The sequence below is a fragment of the Stenella coeruleoalba genome, assembly GCF_951394435.1.
Source record: "Stenella coeruleoalba genome assembly, chromosome: 2".
Lineage (NCBI taxonomy): Eukaryota > Metazoa > Chordata > Mammalia > Artiodactyla > Delphinidae > Stenella > Stenella coeruleoalba.
Window position 1 is genome coordinate 104,407,482 of NC_137147.1, and position 21,850 is coordinate 104,429,331.

General features: G+C 51.1%; 1 protein-coding gene across 2 annotated transcripts in view; it reads right to left on the reverse strand.

The window, feature by feature from the left end:
- APBA2 (amyloid beta precursor protein binding family A member 2) overlaps positions 1 to 10,096 on the reverse strand; it is a 189,759-nt gene extending 179,663 nt beyond the window's left edge. The window contains exon 1 of one of the 2 annotated variants that reach the window (XM_079909861.1): positions 9,867 to 10,096. The gene's annotated coding sequence lies outside the window, so the exon portion shown is untranslated. The remainder of the gene's footprint in view (positions 1 to 9,866) is intronic. The other variant, XM_079909860.1, reaches the window with a different exon arrangement.
- Between the last annotated feature and the right edge of the window lie 11,754 nt (positions 10,097 to 21,850).

The following is a 21,850-nucleotide window of genomic DNA, read 5'->3' on the forward strand; positions in this document are numbered from 1 at the left end:
TGTTTTTGGTGTCAGGGCCTGAGATGTGAGGTCCAGATGGATGTGAGTGATGCGTTGCCGTGAATTCCGGATGATGAACACCCACCACGGCCTCCAGGACTCTGTCAGTGCAGACGGTTTCCATAAGGAAAACGCACGACTTTTTTGTAGCTGGGAACTCAGGTGAGCGAGACACAATTCAGCCCGAAATTAATGTGTTATGCTTCCATTTTCTTCCTTGAAACCAGAGCTAATTTCACTTCAAGGAAGTGACCATTACATTGGGACATTGTAATGGTATTTCTACAATACCTATTTCTACAAATACATGTGGATTTTACAGAATCTCCTGAGTCAGTCGGCAGCAGCTGCTAATCAAGGCTGCACGGGACGGCCCACCTACGGCTGTGGGTACCACGCGTGAGCACAGAGGCAGCCACGCCACCAGCGTGACCACTGGCTTTCTGCCATGAAATATCGGCTATTAAATACACCAAGTCTGGCTTCTCTACTTCACTGTAAAGGAAGAAAGCCGGGTTGGGCTACCAGTCAACACGAACTGCAGCGTAATATCCGGGGTTTGATGAAAACCGTCAGGGGAGCGAGCCCCAGGCCTGCCCCCCTGCAGCACGCAATCCCCACCCGTCCCCACCTGGAGCAGCCACTTGGCCCTTGGAGGCAGAGAGGTCAACACACAGGGAGAGTCCCCCACCCCAACAAATGCATCTTTCTCCCAACAAATCATGACTTCTAACTGCCCCACAATTAGCAGGCAGCTTCCAGCTCCAGCGCACGGCAGTAAGCTGTGAAAGACGCATTCACCAGCGTCCTAGCCAGCTCCCCGCAGAGGCCGAGCCTCGGGCCACGGAGAGGGAATGGTGCCCACCCCCACCCGTGCCAACGCAAAGAGCAGGCTGTCCATAGGTCCGGAAAGGGGAGCAACTGTAAGACATGTTTTCTGACCCATCATTACTCGGAGGATGAACAGCCCACCAGAGCCTGAAAGGGGAAGACTGGGCAGGACCTCGCGTACCCAGGCTTTCGGGGCTCCTGAGAGGAGCTCTCCAAGAACCCCCCAGAGCTCAGCAGCCTGCAGAGGCCACTGGAGCCCAGCCTCCTGACCTGCAGCGCGGCTTCCCCACGCCCCCTGCCCTCTGCACGGCTGGTGCAGAAGTCGGTCCCCCTCCCTACAGAGGCCAGGAAGCCACCAGGAGCCCTGGCAACGGGATGAGGGCGGCCACCTGGTGGGCAGAGCGGCCTGGCCACCGCGACCTGGGTCCCTCTAGCCTTTCACGCTCGCTGACAACTGGACAGAGGCCTCCCTGTCTCCCAGGCGTCCTGCATCCTTCCGAGTAAGTCAGTGGGGCCACAGAGGTTGACACCATGTAAGCAAATTAATAATGTGATTTATGGTCTGTCATGGACTTTGTCGTTCTTACAGAGGAATAGTGGCAATTTAATCTAGAAAGCCTGTAAATCTCTAAAGGGTAAAATTAAACATCCGAGCTAGCAAGGCCGGGACGTGGCGGCAGCAGCCTCCTCCCACAGAAGGTGTCGGGCTCCATCCTTCCTCCCTCCCCACGCCTCCTGGCAGCACCCCTCCTAGAGCCCCCCTCGAGCCTCAAGGCACCCCTCCATGTACCTCCCCCGCCCAATCCCCACGCCCTCCCCCCGTTCTCATCACAGCCTCCTTCTCATCCTTCACCACCCCTCCGGCGGCCCAACTGGTCCTGAAGCTGGGTGATGCAAACACCTCCTAGATTCAGCGGGACAATGGCGGGTAGAGTGCGTGTCACCCCACCTGCTCTGCCCCCAACCACAGCAAGACTCCCCCAGGCCTCCAAGGCAGCTCAAGCCCCTGACGGTCAGGACCCGCCATCTCCTGCTGACCTGCCCAAACCACATTATCCTGCTGCCAGACACTCAGCTCCACCCCCATACCGGGTCCCCCACTCCAGGCTGGCCCTTCTGCCTGGAGGCTCTTCTGGCCTGAGCTCTGGACGGGCAAACCCACTCACTCTTCCAGGATGGGGTTCCTGACCCGCACCCCCCATGCCGGGCGCTCAAACCTTCCAGCCTGGGCTGCTCCGGGAGCACTTTAGAGCCAGAGGCAGCCTTGGGCTCCGATGCCCGCCTGCATTCCACAGCAGCCCCCCTCTCGGCTCTTCTCTCCTTACTCCAGTCAGCTCTTGACAGGGACTGGGAGTGATGGAACAGAGCGGGCGCTCAGGAAATACCTGTTGGATGGACGGACAGATGGATGGATGGACAGATGGAGCTCCCAGCAAAGGGGCTTGGGGGCTAGCATTGCAGCGACCCAAGAGATCAGAGGGCCGAGAGGTGAATGCCGGGGGTGGGGAAGGGGTTGCCATTTAAGTGCCTGGCACCCCTTTATTTCCATTATTAGACAAGTCATCTTATACGACACATGAAAGTAGCAACACACGCAGAGTGAAGGCAAGGGTTCCCAAAGCGAGGAGTGGGGAGCACGATGCCACATGCAGGGGCCCCCACAGCAGCTCCCCCATGAAGTCGATGCAAGCGAGAGGCGCCTCTGCCCCTGGGCGCGGTCACAGCCACTGAAGCCACACAGTCCTCACTGCTGATTAAGCACAAACCAGCCTGTGATCACGAAGAAAACCGTTATTTAATGAAATGCAATTAACTGAAAAGCTGAAACCTCTTAAAGCCCGAAGGAGAGACACAATCAAGAGTTCTTGGTCTGGAGGGGCTTTTGCTGTCAGAGTTTCCAACCCAAGAAACAGCACAGAGATATCCCCCCAAGAGCAGGAAGCAGACGGCACGTCCACCCTACCACACACTGGCTCGCTCCTGTCCGCCACCCGAAGGGCAGGGAAAGGTCACAGGCAGAATCTTCGCGGCACACGTACACTGATAAAGGCACGTCCAGGAGGGGTCGTAGGTCAGGCCTGCCTCAGGGATTCAGGATCTAGCGGTCAAGGCCAGGCAGGCAGGGCTGGGATCCGGGGCCAAGACCCACTGTCCAGCAGTCAACCACCAGCTCTCACTGCGACCAGCGGGGACCAGCCAGAGACCCAAGGTAGCACCTGGTGTCTGAGGCCTGGCAGGCGAGTTGGGGACACGGACACACACACACACACACCAAGCCTGGTGACTGGCACCACCCAGGCACTCTACTGTAACAAACGCTCACACACACACATCTGGTCGCACTCCATCCTCACCACAGCTCGTGGCTGGCAAGGAAGGAAGCGCAGGCCTCCGGGTGCCCCTCTTAGAAGGAGTCATTTGAACTCCCAACAGCCACGCTGGCTGGCTGGCCAGCTGCTGGAGGCTTTCTGGAACTTCCGATTCCCCACCCCTGACAGCTGTCACCAGCTCTGGATAACATGGACATATGTCAGAGCACATGGCCCGCTCATAACACCAAAAGACTGAGGAACGTAAACCGTGTTTTATTTGAGCAACGTGCACGCTTGCTGCCAGAGGGGTCTGAGAAATCCATCATCCTTAATGTAGGCACTCACTCAGCAAACGGGTCTCCTAGTTTCGAAACAATGGATTTTTCCAAGTCAACTGATAGACAAACTGGGAAAAACTATACACTCCATTTTTAAATGAAAATTAGCGGGGCCCACAACAGTTCAGAGAAACACATATTTATTTTTTGTGGGTTTTTTTGTTTTTTTTTTTTGCAGTACGTGGGCCTCTCACTGTTGTGGCCTCTCCCGTTGCGGAGCACAGGCTCCGGACATGCAGGCTCAGCGGCCGTGGCTCACGGGCCCAGCTGCTCTGCGGCACGTGGGATCTTCCCAGACCAGGGCACGAACCCACGTGCCCTGCATCGGCAGGCGGACTCTCAACCACTGCGCCACCAGGGAAGCCCAGAGAAAAACATATTTAGAGCTGCCTTGCTTGAGAATCCATTCTGCGAACGTAAAACCAATCCAATGAGAAATAAATATATATATATATATATTTTAAAATACAATTATACATATATATGTGTATATCTCCCAACTGAAAATTCTAAATGCCAATAGTATGCTCCTACTCACTGACTGTTGACTAATTAAAATTTGTCCAGAACAAGTGCCTGAACATTTCAGAGTTGATTCCAGGGGCAGGAAGTGCAAAGAACCCATGGTACCTCCGAGTGAAAAAAGGAAAACACCTTACCAATCCACCAACAATGTTAGCTATTGCCCTGGTGGCAAGCTCCCAAGCCCTCTTGCTGTCCCCATGAAGGGCTCTGGGTCACCTGTGACATGTCCATTATTCTCCAACCGCCAACCAGAGCTCAGGGCAACGGGTCACCACCATCAGATTTTCTAGGCACGGGTTGAAAATGAACCCCTGTACCCATGATATAAGTCGTCACAAATCCTAGTCACGCCTACCCAGTTTAAAAACAAATCTGAGGGGGCTTCCCTGGTGGCGCAGTGGTTGACAGTCCGCCTGCCGATGCAGGGAACACGGGTTCGAGCCCTGGTCCGGGAAGATCCCACGTGCCGCAGGGCAACTAAGCCCGTGTGCCACAACTACTGAGCCTGTGCTCTAGAGCCCGTGAGCCACAACTACTGAAGCCCACTCACCTAGAGCCTGTGCTCCGCAACAAGAGAAGCCACCGCAATGAGAAGCCCGCGCACCAAAACGAAGAGTAGCCCCCGCTCGCTGCAACTCGAGAAAAGCCCACGCGCAGCAACGAAGACCCAACGCAGCCAAAAATTAATTAATTAATTTAAAAAAAAAACAAATCTGATGCAAACTGGGCCCCAGTGGGACATGGGGGGGTTAGGGAGGATGGAGGAGATGGGGGAGTCGGGCGGGGGATGGTCATGGGGCTTTGTGCTCTCCATCCAATACCAGCGCTGCCCTGAAACAGCAGCCCCCTCGGGCAAGTCACAGCTGCCTGGTTCTCAGCCTCCTCACTGCCAGGTGAAGACCTGTCTCTCGGGCTTGGCGGGAAACTATTTAAAACAGCTCATGCAGAGGGAGAGAAGGCAACAGAAGTGCCCAATGACGTGTGTTTAATTCCAGTTGGTTTCTCCATCCAAAACCACCTTCGAATGCCAGCATGCTTCCGTTTTCAGAAAAACCACAAGATGCAAACATCTCTGTGGTCAGGAGACGCCGGCATCTCAACCCCGTATCTTTTCTTTCTTAATTTTGATCCTTTAGACGCAAAAGCACAGGTGCAGCCCCTTACACCAGAATGGCACTTTACACTCCAGGAAGCACTACATTCTCTCACTAGGTTGTGCATGAAGCTAGCAGAGCTGACCCTTCAAACTCTCAGTAGAATAGGAGAAGCCACAGCAGGCCTAGGGCCACCAGCACCCCACAAAGCTCTGGTCATCACGTACCAGTATCTCAAATCAGTTCAATGCTGGATCTCGTCTGGACCTCAAAACTATCTCGGCGAGAGCTGTCATGCACATGTGACAGATGCTGAGAAAGGCTCCCAAAGCCAGTGACTCGCCCAAGGCCTCCGGGATTAGTGGCAGAGCCTTTCTCTTTATAAAACCAGAGCGCCTTCCCCAGCAGGGCCAGAACACAGGCAGGGAGAATCAGGTGGGGGAAGACTGGCAAACAGGGTCAGGCAGAGCGGCCGGAAGCCTGGAGACGTCGGGTCTGACATAAGGGAAAAGACCAGTTTAGAAACCTCCAGATGGAGGAGAAAGGGAACCTGGCCAAGTGGGGCATCAGACTTCCCTGGTGGCACAGTGGTTAAGAATCCGCCTGCCAATGTAGAGGACATGGGTTTAAGCCCTGGTCCGGGAAGATCCCACATGCTGCAAAGCAACTAAGCCCGTGCACCACAACTACTGAGCCTGCGCTCTAAAGCCCGCGAGCCACAACTACTGAGCCCAAGAGCCACAACTACTGAAGCCCGCGCGCCTAGGGCCTGTGCTCCGCAACAAAGAGAAGCCACCGCAATGAGAAGCCCACGCACTGCAACGAACAGTAGCCCCCACTTGACACAACTAGAGAAAGCCCGCATGCAGCAATAAAGACCCAACGCGGCCAAACAAATAAATAAAAAGAAAATAAAATATTAAAAAAAAAAAAGAGGGGGCATCATTCCCAGCACATCCATAACCCAGCTGACTGCAGGGACAGCCCGAGTGCAGAACATCCAGACAACCGAAAAATCCTAAAGGGAGTTTCTGTGAAGGATCAGAATGCGCACTCCCGGGGCTGGATGGCCTTCCTGGCCACGCTGTCTTCTGGCCTTTGCGACATCTGACCTGCCCCCCACCATTCCACGGCTCTCTCCTGCCTGTCCACCGTGGGCAAGGCTCTGTTCTAGGCTCTGGCAGTGAATCCAGCTTGGTTCCGGCGCTGGGTCTTGGGAAGGGAGCAGCAGGGTGCCAGGCTTGTGCTGGAAGGAAGCATGATGCTTCTGGGATTTCATTCATTTGCTCATTCATTCATCCAACAAGTACCACTGAGGATGTACGAGGTGCCAGGCACTATTTTTCCTCCGGGGATACAGAGGTCAACAAAGTCTCTGTGTTGGAGCAGTAAGAGACAGAATAAACAAAGTATATAAATAACAAACTGTATTTGGTACTAAGAAGAAACACAAAGCAAGGTTAACATGAAAGGGGGAAGTGATGCTAATTTATGTAGGGTGGTCTGGGAGCTGAAGTACAGACAGAGAAGGAAGTGAGACAGCAAGCCAGGTGGACATCTGGAGGAGGCATGTGCCAGGGAGGGGAAGGGCAGGTGCAAAGGCCCTGAGGTAGGCAGGAGCTTGGCAAACTTGGTGACCAAGGGATAAGAGGGAAAGAGCCCATATTCATCTGGGATGATCAAGGATGGACACAGGGCCCCAGGCTAAGGTGGCAGGTGGGGATGGAGTGGGGACAACGCAAAGCAAGCCTGGGCAGTGAGTCTGCCTGACCAGAGCCTGGACAGTATGGTTGGGAGTGAGGAAGGGAACTTGAAAAACAATCAGGCTGAGGAATGTGGGTATGGAGTGGGCACTGGGGAGCCACTGCGGGCTTGAGTGACAAACACCAGACCAGCCCACCCTGGGACGCCCTGCAGCTGGCACAGAAATCACAAGTCACACAGCAACAGCACCCGCCAAAACGGAGGGGGTTCCCAAGCAGACTCAGGAATCTCGAGCCCCACAGAGAGAGCCCAGCTGCGTGACACTGAGGTCACTGCCCTCCCTGGGCTCCCCTGTCATCCAGGAGGGCAGGGAGAGCAGAGGACTGGCTGCTGGAGAGGCAGCGAAGACGGTGCCCACAACGGCTGACTCAGCCTGTGCTCTGCTGGACCCGACCCAGGGGCTGGGCGGGGTCTCGGGAGAGGAAGGGGCCAGAGAATCCCCTCTGTGGGCACACGCCCGACCACCGACCATCAACCGGGCACCAGAGCCCCCACTTGGCAGGCAGTCATCTCAAACATGACCTATGCTGGGGATGGAGCCGCATGGCGGTCAGTGCCCACGCCACTCCCCACCCCAGCAAGGTCAGGGCTACGTGAGCCCAGGCTCTCGCCCACTCTCTCAAGGCCAGGCTGCAAGGCAGGCATGCTGCTCTCTGCCACTTGTTCCGCAAGCCCTTGAGGCCAGCTCAGGGTCTCTGTGCCCACCTGCTCCTAGCCCTCCTGACTCCCCTGACAATAAAGGATTCTCCACGACTTCAGACCCTAGTGTCACCAGAGGTGCTGACCTGTTGAGGTTCTGGGTCAGGTGTGCAGGGGGGGGTGGTCAAGGATGGGAAGGCGGGGCGCCCTGGAGGCGCTGAGGCCTGGAGGGGGCTTGTGCCTCCAGGCTCTGCCCCCACCCTCCCCCAACAGGCCGCAGGGGACACCCAATCAACAAAGCCTGGCTACCACCACACGTGCTTCTCCTCTGAATTCCTCAGCTGTGTCTAGGAAACATCAAGGTGTTTTAGCACTCCCTCTCAGTTTCAGGGGTGCGACTGGTGTCTTTGACAATTATCTTTTATTTTTATCCAGCATTTCTTAGCTCAGTTGGCAAACTGGATTATTTATGCGCCTCCATTTCACAATCCATCCCCACCAATTATTCCTGTGAAACCAATTTTTTTTTTTAAAAAAAAAAGGGTTAGAAGTAATCAAGAGAGAGTCATGCAGACAAGTTAACAAGCCACAGCTTGAGCCCGGGGTGCTCGAGAAAGCAAGCAAGGTGCAAGAGTAAGAAACTGACCAGCCTGCCAGAGCCCACCCCGGCTCCCATGCACACGCACACACACACACACACACACACACTCACTCACACACACACACACACACCCCATCTGGTTCAGCCCACACTTCTCCCAGGCAAAGAAGCCCAGTACCCTGGAGACAGAAAGGCAGGCACTGGGGGAGGGACACCACCCTGCTCCCCAACCCATGAGCAGAGGTCTGGAGAGACAGGGCACCCCACAACTAGTGCCACCATGCAGACCTGGCCCAGCCTGGAGACCACTCCAAGGGTCTCTCTGCCAGTCCTGTGGTGCCCACCAGGGAGGCTGCCGCTCAGCAAGTTGACCCCCAGCCAGCTCCAACTCGCCCTGGACACCACCCAGAGTCCCAGGAGGCTACAAGCCGCGGTCATTCTCCGCTCAGGAGGCCCCCCTCCTGAGTGCAAGTGGAGGCAGTATGGACAGCCCCCCAGGAGTGAGGGCACAGGGCAGGGGGTCCTGGCAGCTGTGGACTGGGAAATCCCCGTGTCCCCTGCAGGATGGACACCACCCACAAGAAGGCGAGAGACGCCCCACCTCACCTCACCACAAAGACCACTAACCCAGAGGCCTAAGGAAGGAGCTGCCCACCAGGTGCTGGGTACCCACAGAGCACATCAAATGTGAACCCCAGGAAAAGCTGTCCTGTTCCCACCCTCGAAGCTTTCAGGTCATTATTTCTAAACCCACTGTTTATCTCAAAGGCGGTAGGGGGTGGAATTCTCAGAAAGGGGACAGAGCCTGAAGAGGTCAGGGACAGCTCAGCCCACAGGATGAAGGCAACAAAGGAGATGCCCGGTTTGGGGTACCTGACCGTCCCCACGGCCATTTGTGAGTTCGCTTAACCAGATCTGAGGCTGGCCCCTGCCTGGCCGTATCCGAATAGCTTTGAAAAAAATCAAGTCTTCCTTCTGCAAGTAAATACTAAGTTGAGACCAACAGGCTAATCTCAGCCTCCTCGCTCCGCGAGGCCCCGGCTGGGTGGGCCCCTCGAGACCCTCCCTCGGCACCGGCACCGGCTCCAGGGCAAGTACGTCCCCGGCTTTGGCACACCGAGGCCCGCCCGGCGCACAGCCCAGCTCGGGGGCGGGGGGACTCGCCGTTCGCCTTGACCATCAGAAGCCCAACCTCCCAGCAGCAGCCTGGCCGGGGTGGTGGAGGGGTGGGAAGGGAAGGGGCTAGGACGGTGGGGCAGGTCCGCGCCTCGCCCCCAGCCCCGCGCCGGCCGCCCAGGGGAACCTGGCCGTGGAATTGTTAATTGAGGAGTTTCTCCAGCTGGGCCTCGTTATAAAGGGAAAACGGGGAGGGCTGGAAGACCGGAGCTCGGCTTCCCAGGAGGCAGGGAACCCAGAAACGACCCTAAACTGGGGAGTTGCCGCCTGGCACGGGGACTCTGTGCCAGCGCCCAGCGGGGCCGCGGAACGCTCCAACGGCCCGGCCAGCCCGGCGGGACCCAAGCGGGCAGCCACCGCCGGCCCGCGCCCCGGCTCCGCGCCGGGTCGCCCCTCGCCGCGGCACCCCCAGCCCGGGATGCGCGAGCCGCCGGCTCGGCCCCGCCGCGCCCGCCCGCCGGTCCAGGGGACGCCAGTCTGCTCCCCCCGACCCCCCGGCGCCCCCCGCGCCCCAGCCCCCCGCTCCCGCCCGGGCGCCCTCAGACTGCGGCCGTGGGCGGGTCGGGCGGCCCGGACTCCCGCTTACCTGGTGCGGGCGCGGGGCCGCGCGGGTGCACTGCCGCCCCGGCCGGCCGCCGCCGCTCCGTCAGCGAGGCCGAGCGCCGGGCCTCCGCCGCAGCTCTTTGTGAGCCGCGCACCGAGATGCTGCGGAGCCCGGGAAGCTGGATAGCAGCGGGCGCGCCCCGGACGCGGCGTACGGCACGCAGGGCCGCCCCTGCCCGGCGCACGCGGCGCGGCCCGCGGGTGCACCCCGCACCGGCCTGCGGCTGGCAGCCCGTGCCCGGCCCGGCCCCGCCCCGCCCCGCCCCGCCCCGCCCCGGCCTCGCCCGCGCCCCCAGCACGGCGAGAGCGCGCGGCGGGAAGACAGGGAGGAGGACAAAGATGCGTGCGTGCCCAGCCCCTTCCCCTGAGCCCGCGCTGGGACAGAGGGCAGGAGGGCGCACCTGGGGTCCGGATGCTGCGGGGCCGGCTTCGGGGCTGGGGGCCCGAGCCCAGCTCTGGAAGCCGCGGCCCCCCAACCGCCCCGGGTCCTGGGGAGCACACAAATTCTCGGGCGCGCCCGGGACCTGCGGGATAGGGAGCCGTTGGGGCCTGATCCTCCGGCGGGTGGAACAGGTGACAGCGAGGCTTTCTTGCGCCCGCACCTGCCCTGGGCGCCGCGCTGCCCCCTGGCGAGCTCCCGAGCGCGTTCGGCGGAGGGACCCCGGCGACCGCGCCCTGCTCGGCCCCGCGCGGAGGCGTGGCGAGAGGGAGCCCTAGGCCAGAAGCCCTGGGGGGGTCTCGGCCATGGAGAGCCCCTTCCGGACTGGAGGACCCCTGCTGCCTACCCGCCGCAGATCCCCCAGTCGCTGGTTGCATGCCAGATCCCTGGGAACCATCCCATCACCCTGTTTCCAATGTCCTGTGCTGCCTTGGCCTCGACCACTGGCCTCTGCTCCCCCAGGGCCTCGCCCCAGCCCTTTCCCTCCTTGCAGTCCTGAACGGAGAGGACCCAAACCCTGTCCACTTCCAGCTCCCCACACACATCCCAAGGAGAGGAGGTGATCCACCCTACAGTGGGAATAATCCCCCTGGAACCCCCTGAAGGATATGTTGGAGACGCTGGTGTCACCTTTGACCCCTCTGGCCATTTCATTCGGTCCCACACAGTCGTGTAGCCTGCGGGCTCCACTTGGAGTAGTGCGCAGGGTGCCTTGTCGGTCCGAGTCGGGCTCTGGTGACTCCCTCGCTCAAATCCTGATTGTTTGCCTTCTGTTGTCTCTTCTTTTGGCTGGATTGGGGTGCCACTGCGGTGGGGGCAGTTCTGAAGAGGGAAGAGGAGACCTGCGTGGGCCTCATCCTGCTGCCCTGAGCAGAAGGCCTGGGACAGGCTGAGTCCCCAGCCGGACCAGCGCAGACTTGGTGTGGACTTGCTGTGAATGGGCCCTGTGGGCCTGTCTCCCTCCCTGCTCCCCAGCTCCCTCTGGCAGCCCCAGCAGCTCACAGTGACCCAGAGGGCCTGGGCCTCCAGTTGGGTGGGAGGGGGGCAGAGGTGTGTCCGGGTAGGGCAGCTTTGCAGCTCAAGTGCCAAAAGAAGGCCACAAAGGCAGAGCCCAGAAGCAGGCCAAGGGCAGGTTCCTGACCCGTCCCTCTGGCCCCTGTGGCAAGCTGTCTTTGCTGTTTGTGGTCCCCTCTTCCCATGGGCAAGCTCTGGGCCAACCAACAGGGTGAGACCCCAGCGCTGCACACAGGAGCCCCAGTGGCTGATGTTCACAGTCCACGGGGTCAAAGGCACAGGCCCGCCCCAGCCTCACTCAGGACTCCTGAGTCTGCCGGGCTCCAGCCAACCATCTCTTTTCAGAGGATTTTTAGAGAATTTTGGAGTAGGGAAGGCTCTTCTCCGTATTCCACGAAACTGAAAAGCTGTAACATAAAAGATTGTTAAATTTGACTTCATAAAAATCCCTGCCTGGCAATCACCACCATAAGCAAAGTCAACAACAAACCGGAAGCAAAATATTTGCCACTCATTTCACCAACAGTTAACTTCCCTAATATGTCGATAGCATCTAGAAATAGAAAAAAGGACAACTCAAAAGAAAAAATAGACAAAGGTAAGGAGCAGAGAGTTCACAGGAAAGGAAATACAGATGACTTTTAAACATCTGAAAAGATGTCCTCCTTATTCAGAATAATAAATGCAAATTAACACTATACCTATAATGCCATGGTTTTTGCCTGTTAGAGACCCAGAAGTGCAATAACACAATATGTTCCAGAGGGCAAGGGGAAACACGAACTTCAGCACTTCTGGGAAGTGAGAATCAGCACAACTTCTATGGAGGAATATTAGATCACTTCTATCAAAATTACAAATGTGCAAGCCCTTTGACCTAAGAACTCTATTTCTAGGAGGTTTTTTTTTTTTTTTGGCTGTATTGGGTGTTCATTGCTGTGCATGGGTTTCCTCTAGTTGCGGCAACCGGGGGCTACTCCTCATTGTGGTGTGCGGGCCTCTCATTGCAGTGGCTTCTCTTGTTGCAGAGCATAGGCTCTAGGAGCGAGGGCTTCAGTAGTTGTGGCACGCGGGCTCAGTAGTTGTGGCTCACGGGCTGTAGAGCACAGGCTCAGTAGTTGTGGTGCACAGGCTTAGTTGCTCCATAGCATGAGGGATCTTCCAGGACCAGGGCTCGAACCCGTGTCCCCTGCATTGACAGGCAGATTCTTAACCACTGTGCCACCAGGGAAGCCCATCTAGGAGTTTTTAAACATGTATACCACACATGTGCAAGCTAGCCATATTATTTTTCAGAGTTATTCACTGCATTATTGTGTCACAAATAACTGCAAACAGCCTCGGTATTCTTGACTGGGGGACTGTTAAAAACGTGAGGGCACATTCAAACCCTGAAATACAAGGAGAGAACAAGGAACCATATGATGAATTAACATGGAAGTTTCAAGATAGTTTGTTAAGTGAAAGCACAAAGAGCAGAAGATGTGATCAATGTGCCAACGTGTGTAAAAACAGAAAAGGGAAAAAAGAGCGAGCATACACCTGCTTGTGTGCCGTCATACAGCCTCTCTGGAAGGATCACAAGGAACTCATAAATATTGGTCGCCTGTGGGAAGGAAACTGGTGGCTAGGGCAGGAGTCACAGGAAGACTTTTCACAGATTACCTTTTCTATTTTTGAAGTATATAATATTATTATCTATCCCAAAGCAAAATTTTTAAATTATCATTCAAAACCCTGGTTCTTAACCCTTTGGAGAATAACAGACATCTGAAATCCCTGGTCCCCTTCCCCAAAGGAAGAAAATAGACCCCATCTGATGCCACTAAAGTGGCATCTTCCATAGCATCTTAATCCAAACAAACTTTTTGTCCAACCCCATAGATACCTCCCTGGCTGTAGGGTTGAACCACTGGTCTTGCTCCCTGTCGCCACCTAGTGGCAGTATTCTTGAATTGCAGGCTTGGTGCCCATCCCCTTCAGCCAAGAGAAGCTCCCCAGCTAGGCAAGAATTCCCACAAGGCAGGAAAGTGGAGCCAAAAACCTGTCAATTCCTCAGCACTTGGCATAACTTAGTTTTTACAAATAATGCACACCTTCCCTATATAGGGCAGAAGACTAATGCTCTGCCTCATAGGCTGGGAAGGACATTCCTGAAAGGCAGAAGGTTAATTTTTCTTTCATTCCCCCCCTGAGTGTGTAAGTGGATTTGATTGACACACACATGCCCTCTCTCTGTGGGGTCAGCAGAACTGCTCTCCAGAAGTCACCCCTCGGCACAAGCCTCATTGGGTCTCACCTCTCGTCAACACCAAGCACTTGTGCTCATCTTCCTTACCCCTTCATCCTGTGCAGTCGAAGTGCCTTGAACCAGGAGCCAGGGGTCCTGTATTCCAGCCCCAGCTAAGACACCAGCCAGGACAGGGCTCCAAGTAGGTCACCTGGGGCTTCCTTCGTATGGTTTCCTCCTCTGTTCAGGTGAGCGAGTTGACCTCGAAAATCCCCAAGGTCCAGGATGGAACCACCCCCATGGAGGTCTTTGATTCTTTTTCCCTCAGGACTTAAGTCACTGGGGAAATTCACTAGAGTGAATCTGAGTGAACTCTAACCTGTTAGACTTATATCCCATTCTAACAGGTTTTTCCTTTACTTTAGCAGACACAGAGGGAGGTAGTATGGAAATGCCTTTGCCAACCACGGAAGCAAAGGACCTTCCCCCAAAGTAAATACTATTGATTTTTTTGACCAACTTCAGGACGTAGATTCTGCCCCCAAATTCAGGCTTTATAGCAATAGGTGGATGATTATAACTATGAACCCTCTGGCTCCTGACCCTCCAGATTCAGACCTTCAGTGACCACACAGAATGGGCTGCAGGACACAGGTATCTGCGGAGCAACGTGGAGCAAGGGCCTCACCCTCGGGTGGGCCTCTGAAGAGGGGTCCACCACGCAGATGCTGGCATGTCTAGAAAAAGCAGAGGTTTGTTGTTTTTGTGAGAGAAGTTACCCACTGCATTTTGATAAAGGTGGGGACAAAAATTTCACTGCAGGGCAGACCTCCTTTATTCTAGAGACTCTGTTGTGTAGATGATAGAGGGGAAGTAGTACAGGCCGTAAGGTGGGGATGTAGCTCGTATGTGAGGGATGGATGGTAAGTAGATGACATGGTGGAGACAGCTGGGTTGACGTCATAGGACAGTACCTTGAGCGAGTCTGATGACAAGGAGTGGGACGTGGCATCACCACCAACGTGAGTGGGGGACAGAGTGTGGGCAGATTGTGACAGGTGTGAGGCTACTCCCCGACACCCCTTATTATGTAACTTGGGTCAAGTGGGGAGGGTGTTGGAGGTGGGTCATTCTTCACAAGGAGGTCAGACTTCTTGGGAGGGACGGGCCAAGACTCCAAATGCTGTTCTCCAAGACACAACATGAAGGCAGACTCATGGGGACCCGGATGAACAAGATCAAAGCCTGGAGGGGCAGGAGCACAGAGGGGCTGGGGACATAACAATTCCCCAGGGGAAGGGGGCATCTAGGCAGGACTGCAGGACCCAACCTGAGAGTTCCAGAGGGGTCTGCTTTGGGCACGGCCAGAGAGGGTGTGTTTGGGAACCGGTGGGCAGGCAGGGGGCAGAGCCCACTGTGGAACTCCATCACAGCGGAGCCAGGAGGGCTGTCTGGACCTGTCTTGAAAGCTCACCGTGGGTGTCAAGGAGAGCATTTGGAAGGGATCTGAACCCCCTCGGCAAGGGATGGCTTGGGACAGCTTCCTGATGACAGGCAGTTACAGCATCAGTGATTAACAAGATAAGCCCCCGATTTGTGTAATATGAATGTTCTCCAGGTGGCTGTGGTCCCATCCGGTTCTCAGAGTCTCTTATTCCAAGTGGAGGAGGGAATAACTGAAAAAGAAAAAAAGTGTGATTTTTAAAGTTATGTATGTACATGGCTTCTTGAAGAGAAAAAGACCAGCACTTTAAAATACCAACTAAACTGGACGGATGATTTCGTGCTGATCCATGCTGTTTTCATTCTGTGACCCCAGACTTCCCTCAGCCCTCCAGCTGTGATTCCTAGCTGTGAGTATTGTCCCCAAGCCAGGAAAATCAGAGAAGAGGTCGGCCACATTCCTGGCTTTGATACTTCAAAGGCAAGGTCTGGGGCTAGGAGAGAAAGGGGAGCACAGTCCCTGCTGTCTGTCTGGGGCTGTGACTCTCAAATTGTGGTTCCTCACCAGTCTGACCTGGTTAGAAGTGGAAATTCTCAGACCTCACCCCAGACCTCCAGAATTGGAGTTTCTTGGGGACAGAGCCCAGAAACCTATATTTTAACACCCTACAGGTGATTCTGCTGCACGTGGAAGTTTGAGAACCACCAGCTGAGGGGCTCCCCAGGCCTCAATGTGCAGCAGTGGAGGAAGGACAGGCCAGGGGCTTCCTGGGCGGAGGGGCCTGGGGCGGCAGCCTCGCAGAGCTCCCAGGGAGCAGGCCTGGGGAAGGCAGACGGCGCCCCCAGCTAGGGGCCCCGGCCCAGGACAAACTGAGCTGAGACCTGGAGGTTGACCAGAGATCCAGGAATCACAGGCACCTCAGCAGATGCCAGCAGGGAGGGCTGAGCAGGCAGGAGAGGAGACCCTCACGGTGCTGCCAGCCTGAGACAGAGGACCGCCCCGCCCAAATGAGGCCCCGATGCTGCTCCCACACTGCCATCCCCACGGCAGTCTGCAGCCAGGTTTGGCTCCTGGCCTCTGAAGTCTCACTATTTAGTGGTTTCAACAGACAAAAACCTACTGTCAAGAGAGCAGCTTGACCACGTGCTGAAATCTTTCCCTTCTATGTAACATCTGTGTAGAAAATATTGTTAAAGCAAAGTAATCCATTCATAGCTAAGACTGGAGTCAAAAAAGAGAAACTCCTTGGACTTGAAATGGTAAATCTTTTCTTTAAAAAGAAAAGGAAAGGAAAGAAAATGCACAGGAGAAGCAGGAGAGGCTGTTACCATTTGGAGGCTCAGGCCCAGGTCTGATGTTGGCTGCACAGTGTTGCCTCCAGCTCGCTGTCTGCCTGCAGGGAGTAGTTTACAACTCAGAACACACTGGGGAGAATTCTCTCATGGAAGGTCAGTGCAGAACCAGAAATTAGCATATACCTGAGGAAATTTTATACCACGAATGTAAGACAATACAATTAATGGAAGAACCAAGGGAACAGTGATAATAGAGCATCTGAAAAGGACTTTAAAATACATATACCTCAGAGAAATAAAGAAGGAATTGTTACAAGAACAATTTCAATACTTGGAAATAAAAAAAAGTAATTACCGAAATTAACAATTCAATACATGGGCTGAATATACAAGGTGTTGAACAGAAATTGCAAAGAGTGATGTGTGTGCATGCATGCACGTTCATCTCTCTCACACACACACACACACACAAAGAGTGAAACTTCAGCACATCAAGGATAAAGAAAAAAGAGACAAGTGGGACTTCCATGGCGGTCCAGTGGTTAAGACTCCGTGCTTCCACTGCAGGGGGCATGGCTTTGATCCCTGGTTGGGGAACTAAGATCCCACATGCTGTGCTACCAAAAAAATAAGTAAAATAAAATAAAATAAAAAAGAAAGAAAGAAAGAAAAAGAAGAACAGGACAAGCTGCCAGAGAAAACAGATACATCACAAATTACTTATACATAAATAAAAATTAGACTACGTCGGATTTCTTGTTAGCAGCCTTTGGTACACAAAGATAATGAGTAAGAGCTTTAATGTGCTGAAGGAAAATACCTGTGTAATTTGAGCACTGAATTCCATACCCAGGAAAATTGTCTTTTGAGAGAGAGAATGGAACAAAGAAATTTTCAGACACACTTAGAGAATTTTCCACCTTTGCAGAAAGAATTACTAAAGGATAATATAAGGAGAAAAGTGAATCCAGGAGGAAGTAATAAAATGCCAGAAACATTAATGAAGATAAGTCAATAAAACACTTTAGTAGGGACTTCCTTGGTGGTGCAGTGGTTAAGAATCCACCTGCCAATGCAGGGAACATGGGTTTGAGCCCTAGTCCGCGAAGATCCCACATGCTGTAGAGCAACTAAGCCCACGAGCCACAACTACTGAAGCCCGCACACCTAGAGCCCGTGCTCCGCAACAAGAGAAGCCACCACAGTGAGAAGCCCGCACACCGCAACCAAGAGTAACCCCTGCTCACCGCAACCATAGAAAGCCCGCGCGCAGGAACGAAGACCCAATGCAGCCAAAAATAAATAAATTTATAAAGAAAAAAAAACTTTGGTAAATTTAAATAAGCTTTGATTTGGTGGAGTTGGGAGAGCGTCTCTGAACAGCAAGCTGGGAGTAAAATCCTCTGGGAGAGGAAAAACAGAACCTCTTCTGGTTACTTGAAGTAGAAAAGGAATCTATTAAATGACATAGGATAAATCGCAGAAACTGCAGGTGGGCCAGAGGCTCGTGCTTGAGGCTATATGGCAGAAGCAGTGCACAGACAACACTGCAGGACCCCACACAGGAAAATTCCTGTGATGCCTGTTGCCACCTCTGTTAGTCACAGGCATGTCAGCTCCCTGTATTTCAAGCTGGATGTCTACCACTACTGCGGCTGGAAGGGGATTCATGGTGCTTACTTCTTGAGCTCCCTTCCTTGAATAAAATCTTATGGGGTCTGACTGATCACACGCATGTGCCCTGGATGCAAGGGAGGCTGAGAATGTGAGTTTCTGGTTTCTGCCTTGGGGAGACGTGAGCTCAAAAGATAAGAAGTTCCTCCAAACTTAGGAACTTAGGAAAGGTGTTAAGAAGATGCTGAGTAGCCCCTCCCAAAAGATGAAAATGTTCTGCTATGGGCAGGAAAATAAAGTTTAAAAAGAAAAACATTTATCATTTATTCAATGATAAAATACATTTATACAACGATTATATATCTGTTAGGAAGTTGATGACCCACTCAAACTGGGTAATTTGAAAAGAGTTTATCAACACTAATTATTTGAAAGGAAAATAAACCTTTTGCAATTATGATAAGAAAGATCAACATTAGGGACAAAAAGGGATGAGAGATTATGACTATATACACAAGATACTTTTAAAAATCATAATACGTAAGAGATGCATTGCCGGTATTAAGAGGATGGAGTTCAGATTTATTTGCCTCCTCCTATTATAAATCACCCTGCAAAAGTAAAACGTCAGGAAACAGAAATATGAAATCTATTTCAAGTAAAGGAGACTTCTCTGATCCTCAGCCACAGTATGGGAAGATAGGTAAACATGTGTGTGTGTATGTGTGTGTGTCTGTGTGTGTGCACATGTCCTTTTCCAACTGAAAATTATTTTCAAATTGGACACAAAGAAAAAAAAAACAAATTTAGTTATATTCTGCTTGTAAAAGACACATGCTCAAAATGCTTGAATACACTATATATAAAATAGGTAAACAACAAGGTCCTACTGTATAGCACAGGGAACTATATTCAATACCTTGTAATAACCTAAAATGAAAAAGAATATATATGTATAACTGAATCACTTTGCTGTACGTCTGAAACTAACACAATATTGTAAATCAACTATACTTCAATAATAAGCAAACAAAAAACCAAACTGCTTGGAAACAAAAAAATTGATAGTAAAAGGACTGACCAAGCAAAGACTAACTAAATGAAAACAAGTGTAACTATATTAATATCAAAATAGACTTTAATGAAAGAGTAATAGAGAGAGAGTTTATCATAAGTACTACAAATTAAGTTGGCTGGTAAAACATTATTTCTGAGTGTGTCTGTGAGGGTGTTTCTGGAAGAGCTTAATATTTGCATTGGTGAACTGAGGAAAGAAGATGACCCTCCCCAGTGTGCGTGGGCATTATCAAATCCTTTGAGGGCCCAAATAGAACAAAAAGGTGGAGGGAGGAAAAATTCACTCTCTCTGCTTGAGCTGAGACATCCGTCTTCTCCTGCCCTCAGATATCCACACTCCTGGTTCTTGAACTTTTACACTCAGACTGAGACTTATAACACTAACCTCCCAATTCTCAGGCCTTTGGACTTGGGCTGAATTATACCAGTCTTTCCTGGTTCTCCACCTTGCAGACAGAATATCTTGGTACTTCTTGGCCTCCATAACCATGTATATACATATATATATATGTATATATATATGGGTTCTGGAGAACCCTAATTAATTCACTCATCCATGATTTAAAAAACATCTTAGCAAGCAAAGTATAAAGCATAAGTTCCTCAACTTGATAAAAAAAATTTACAAAAAAATTTACCACTAACATCATACTTAATGGTTAGAAACTCAAAGCTTTCCTGCTAAGATCAGGAAGGAGACAAGAATGTCCCCTCTCACCACTTCTTTTAAACATTGTATTGGAAATTCTAATTATGCAATTATACAAGAAAAGGAAATAAAAGGTATACGGATTGGGAGGGAAGAAATACAACTGTCTTTGTTCACAGATGATATAATCATCTATGTAGAAAATCCAAAAGAATTGACCAAAAAACCCTCCTGGAACTACTAAATGATTATAGCAAGGCTGCCGTACACAAGGTTAATATTCAAAAGTCAATTGCTTTACTATAGCAGCAGTAAACAAGTAGAATTTGAAAATAAAAACACATTAACATTTACATTAGCACCTCCCAAAATGAAATACATAGGTATAAATCTAGCATAATATGTACAAGATGGGTATGAAGAAAACTACAAAACTCTAGTGAAAGAAATCAAAGATGACCTAAATAAACAGAGAGATATTCCATATTCATGGATAGGAAAAAATATTGTCAAGATGTCAGTTCTTCCCAACTTAATCTATACATTCAATACAATCCAAATCAAAATTCAAGAAAGTTATTTTGTGGAAATCAACAAAGGGATTTTAAAGTTTATATGCTGAGGCAAAAGACTCAGAATAGAGAACTCAATATTGAAGGAGAACAAAATCAGAGGACTGACACTACCTGACTTTAAGACTTACTATAAAACTATAGTACTCAAGACAGTGTGATATTGGTGAAAGAACAGACAAATCAATGAAACAGAATAGAAAGCCTAGAAATAGAACCACATAAAGACAGTCAACTGATTTTTGACAAAAGAGGAAAGGCAATACAATGGAGCAAAGATAATCTTTTCAACAAAGGATGCTGGAACAACTGGACATTTACATGCAAAAAAATTAATCTAGACACAGATTCTGTACCCTTCACAAAAATTAACTCAAAATAGACTATAGACCTAAATGTAAAACTATAAAATTCCTAGAAGAGAACACCTAGGTGACACTGGTCATGGTGGTGATTTTTAAAATACAACACCAAAGGCATGATCCATGGGAAAAAAAAAAAAAGAACTGATAAGCTAAAGAAAGAATTGATAAGTTTGACTTTATGAAACTTAAAAACGTCTGCTCTGTGAAAGAGAATGTCAAGAAAATGAGAAGACAAGCCGCAGACTGAAATATTAGCAAAAGACAAAAAGGATAAACATAAAGGATTGTTGTTCAAAATATACAAAGAACATTTAAAACTCAACAACGACAAAAACTCAATTTAAAAATGGGAAAAAGGCATGACTGGTCCCTCACCAAAGAACATATATACATACATATATATATATATATATATATATATATATATATATATATACACACACACACACACACACACACAGATGGGAAATTAGCATATGAAAAGATGCTCCACATCCTATGTCCTCAGGGCAATGCAAATTAAAACAGCAAGACATCACTACACACCTATTAAAATGGCCAACATCCAGAACACGGACACCACCAAATACTGGCAAGGATGTAGAGTAATAGGAACTCTCTTTCGTTGCTGTTGGGAATGCAAAATGGTGCAGCCACTTTGAAAGACAGTTTGGTAATTTCTTACAAAATGAAACAAATCCTTGATATTTACCCAAATGAGCTGAAAAATATGTCCACACAAAAAACTGCACACTGTGTTTACAGTAGTTTTACTTATAATTGCCAAAAAGTGGAAGCAACCAAGGTGTCCTTCAGTAGGTGAATGGATAAACTGTGGTACAACCAAATGATGGAATATTACTCAGCACTAAAAAGAAATGAGCTGTCAAGTGAAATGAAGCCCATCTAAGAAGGCTAAATACTACATAATTCCAATTATATGACATTTTGGAAAAGGCAGAACTATGGAGACAGTAGAAAGATCAGTGGTTGCTGGGAAAGGTGAATATAGAGAGAACAGAGGATTTGTGGGGTAACAAAACTATTCTGTATAATATGTAATGATGGATACATGTCATTTTACATTTGCCAAAACCCAGAGAATGTATAACACCAAGAGTGAACCCTAAGGTAAACTATGAATGTTGGATGATAATGATGTCAGTCTAAGTTCATCAGCTGTAAAAAATGTACCATGCTTGTGTGGGTGTTGATAGTGGGGAAGGCTATATATGCATTTGTGGGGCAGGGGTTATATGGGAACTCTG